At 40.5% G+C, this 4,162-nt stretch overlaps 1 protein-coding gene across 9 annotated transcripts in view; it reads left to right on the top strand.

The window, feature by feature from the left end:
* APBA2 (amyloid beta precursor protein binding family A member 2) overlaps positions 1-4,162 on the top strand; it is a 265,914-nt gene that overhangs the window by 689 nt on the left and 261,063 nt on the right. The window contains exon 1 of one of the 9 annotated variants that reach the window (XM_025199451.1): positions 2,974-2,993. The exons of the other annotated variants lie outside the window; for them this stretch is intronic. The gene's annotated coding sequence lies outside the window, so the exon portion shown is untranslated. Of the gene's footprint in view, positions 1-2,973; positions 2,994-4,162 lie in introns of those variants that run through there. 9 annotated transcript variants of the gene reach the window in all.

Raw genomic sequence — 4,162 nt, 5'->3', positions numbered from 1 at the left:
CATCTCTTGTCAGACCTGCGGACTAGCGGTACTATATATGAAAGAAGGTGACAGCTTCAAGGTATCTTTCTTGTATGTGGTTATTTGTGCAGTGCAGGGTTCGTGCCGTACCGCAGGTCCTTGGTAAGTGACTTTTTTTTTTTTGCAAATGTTTTGGTATTCTGGTAGTTGCCAGCACAACGGTGTGAGCTGTCCAAGAATTCAGGCTCTGCTGTGTGCAGGTACCTGCCAGCATGCATTTGCTTTTTGTTTTGTTGCATTTCTTCTTTAACCATAACCCACTGTATATAGAGAAGCTAGGATTGTAATAATTATGTGCTGGGTTTTAATGTAGAAAACCCTTAAATGAACACTTCTCTATATCTCTGGGTTACCAGACCTTTCTTGGGGAGACGCAAAGAATGAAATATGTTTTCTCCTATTCCTCCTAATGTGCTTAATAGCTTATTACCATGAGTAGGTGGGAAGAATCACTGTCTTTACATTATTTATGTTAGTACACTTGGTCTCTATGGATGTCTTTCTCTCTCCTCTCCATAAGCTTTGATTCCTTGAGCTTTTTAAACTCACTTTTTCTAGTATGTGATTCTGGTTTCAGCTTTCAAACTAATTTTAACAAGTAGCCTCTGGTCAGCAGCCTCATTCATGTCCAAAAGAGGCAGATAAGATTAATCAAAACCTTTGCCCTTTGCACTCTTTTGATGACTGTTAAGTCTTTTTAAAGTAATTTTCAGAATACTTTGGGGGGAAAAATATCATTGCCACCAGCATCCTTTGGTAATGTGTCTATTGAAATTCCAAATCCGTTCCTTCAGAAGCAGAGTTTCCCAGCTATCGCTTACAAGATGCTGCTGCTTGGGCATATGATGGGCTAAGATGAGAGAGGATTTAAATGAGGCTTGGGATGGGAGGTCTCTAAACTAAGCTTTGCTTTAAGGCAGCAAACATGGGGAATAATCTCAAAAATGTATCGGGAAGAAAGGATTTGCCTGCCTTTGTCAAGCAACTATTTGAGGGGGAGCACAGATGTCACACATTCTCACCCACTGTGCTGGAAGAGGTTGTATGCCAAGAAGTGCTTTCACTTTCCAGAACTGGGAAGAAAGCTTTGATTTAAGCCTTTCTGAATAGGTTGGTTATCCTAGACATCTTTCTCACTGCTGCCCTTGCCTTCAGCAAAGACAGCCTCTCTGATTTAATGGGAGGTTAGATTGTTTCTGTGTGATACACTATCTTATGTAGAGAAACATTAAAAGATCTAGCTCTTGTTTCTTCCACCACAGAAACCTAATGGGCATAACCTTTGAGATTATCTCAAATTGTGGATGGTTTAAAAGGTTACAGTTATAAGTAGACAGGATTCAAGCACCTAACTTTCTTGCATGGTGTGAGGAAACGCTGGTAGCTGAGACTAAAATAATTCAGGTTCTTTATGACATTTTCCCTATAACCTTGTCCCTAGTTTCTAGCTAATGGTATGCTTAAAATACATTTATAACGATCAATTTGGGGTCCAGATAGACAGATAATGTAATCAGATAAGTGCCTCCTTAATTCAGGTAATGTATAACCCTGCTTTCTCCTCGATCTGTAGTTGAAGCACAATGAACAGGTTGTTTTTATATTTAAATGTGTTGTATCTAGGTCTTTATATGAACTATTCTGGTCCTCATCAGAGTATCTGACATACTACTAGACTTCTGCTTCACAAGCCAGATTGCATGACTGAGACCTGTGTTTTGAAATGTAAAGCTCTTTCCTAAGAAAAAATATGAATGTTTCTCAATGATACTTTAGAAAAATATTTTCAACTTGAGAACCTCTCATCCAAGTAACATGTCTGTTTTATCGGCACTCCTGAATAAATTAAGTTTTCCAACACTGTAAAAACTATCCTTATGCTTCCTCACAGACTGAGAAACCAAGGCACAGAAATATGAAGTGACTTGCTTAAGCTTACTTGCTGAGGCAGAAGGAACAGGTAGAAGTAGAACCCAGACTTTCTGATTCCTAGTCTTTTGTTCTCTTAGCGATGATCTTACCCAAGCGATGGGCTTCATGGGACACTATGGGTTGCATCTCATGACAAAAATAATGTTGAGAATTAAGGATGTTAGCAGATCTGTTAATAGATTTTGTCTTGTACGTCATATAATATATTACAATCTTGTCTTGCCTGGAGGAGTGTTCATCCTGTAATATTCAGCTGGCTGTTTTCTTTTTGTAGATAGAATCATAGAAAAGTAGGGATGGAAGGGACCTCCAGAGGCCACCTAGTCCAACCCCCTGCCAGAGTGATAATCAGATAAGATAATCAGATAATAATCACCCATGTCCAAACCATCCTATACAAATCCATTGTCTAACATATTAGTAAAACTACACACAGTCAACCCTACATAAGTGCAAAGCATAACACCCTATCACAGGTAAAGCAGGGGGGACAATGGTGGCCAATGTCCTGGTGTTGTGAAGTTTGTTAAAATACGCTGGAAAGATACAAGGAAGAGGGCCTGGCATTTTCTCATGACATCTTGGCTAGAAAATGGGCATATTTTTCTCAGAAATTTAATTATGGTTGGGACTCTGCGTTTCACAGTCCTGTCCTGGCTACTGCCAGTACCTGCCGGGTTTATGGGAAAAATTGGCTACCGCTGGTGCCTAAGAAATGTCTTCCCATACTTCAGGCAAGTATGAAGCAGGCAGAAAACTGGTTGCCAGCTTTTCCTTTCTCAGCCAATATTGTAGGGGGTTTGAATGCATAGCTGGTGGAAGATTCCATACAAGCAGGGAAAGCTCCCTGTACCTGTCTTCGCCACTTGATCAGAGTTTTTGACCTCCTTGCCCACATTCCTTGTCTGTTTAATATTGCAATAAGTGGTAGACTCCTTTCAGACCCCTGTTCCATTTTCCTCCCCCCTCTTTTTTTTCTGCTCATCCTGTTTTCAGGAACCAAGGAGCCCAGGGACTGCTGAGTTAGAGTGAGGGACAAGGTGTGTGAAAATAGGAATATGGACATCGTTATGTGAAAAAGACCGAAAAAAAGGCTGGGGGAGCTCCATTAGGAACTCTATGCTGGAGGGGAAGGCAAGTGGATTGGGGGAAGCACCACCTCATTTTTGAGATGTCCTCAAAGATGCGACAAGGTATGCATATGTGTGTAATATCTTGTGATGTCCTGGATGCCTCTGGGAACATTCTCCAAGGCCAAAGGAAGGTCAAGAAGAGGAATTTAAGAATTGGGGGTTCAGGCATTCTTGGAAGGAGTAGTCTCAGTATAACCAGATAAACTTTTGGATGTTTATCCAAACACCCAAATACTCCCAACAGTTGCCAGAATGCAGATATGCATCTTATGCAGAAGATTGTCTTATTTTTACTAGTAAGCAACTATTTAGGGGTAATTTGCATATGAAAGCTTATTACTTATAAGGGCTATGCATGCTTTAATAGTCCTATGTTGGGGAGCTGTAGGACTACCTGTATACTGATTGAGTGGTAAAACGTTAACAGATTATCTGAACTCTAATGAAACTTGACATTCATTTGGATAAGTGTCTGTAGTAATTGCCTGGTCTTGTTTACAGGTGTTCAAAGGCACAGGGTGGTTAGATATACATATTTCTTTGAATTTATTTGGAGTTTGGTCCTGGCAAGGATGAAGAGGGAGGTTTTTTTCAGTCATTTTTTTCTTTGGTATTGTTTGTTAAAGCTTTGATGAAGATGTTTCTGAATGGTTGTAGGTAATAAAATGTTACTTTGTTCTTTACATGATGCCTTTTTCTCCAAGGATCTCTCAGTTACTACTGAGAAGGGGTCAGACCCCATAAATCTTCCCTTCCTGGAACATGCAGCTCCCTGTGCAGTGGGGCTTGCTAGATCCATTTTTGGTGTAATTTGAGAGCTTTGTCTCAGAGCGGTTAGATTGGGTCTAATAGCTATACTGCACTTGTGAAGTAGTTAAAAGAAATGTGGGATTTGCTCTGTCACTGAAATGTAGGGCTCCTCTACCCATGAAGCTAAAGGTACGATGAGATCTAATGCACAATCTAAACAATTGCATCTCCTGCCATGTCACACATGCATGGCAGGAGACATGATTGTGGGATTGTGTATTAGATCCCATCACACTTTATTGCTGGGGTGGGGGGGAGGGGATTGT

This window comes from Alligator sinensis, unplaced genomic scaffold, assembly GCF_000455745.1.
Source record: "Alligator sinensis unplaced genomic scaffold, ASM45574v1 scaffold458_1, whole genome shotgun sequence".
Classification (NCBI taxonomy): domain Eukaryota; kingdom Metazoa; phylum Chordata; order Crocodylia; family Alligatoridae; genus Alligator; species Alligator sinensis.
Note: the sequence above shows the minus strand (reverse complement) of the source record. Positions and strands in the feature narration are given on the sequence as shown.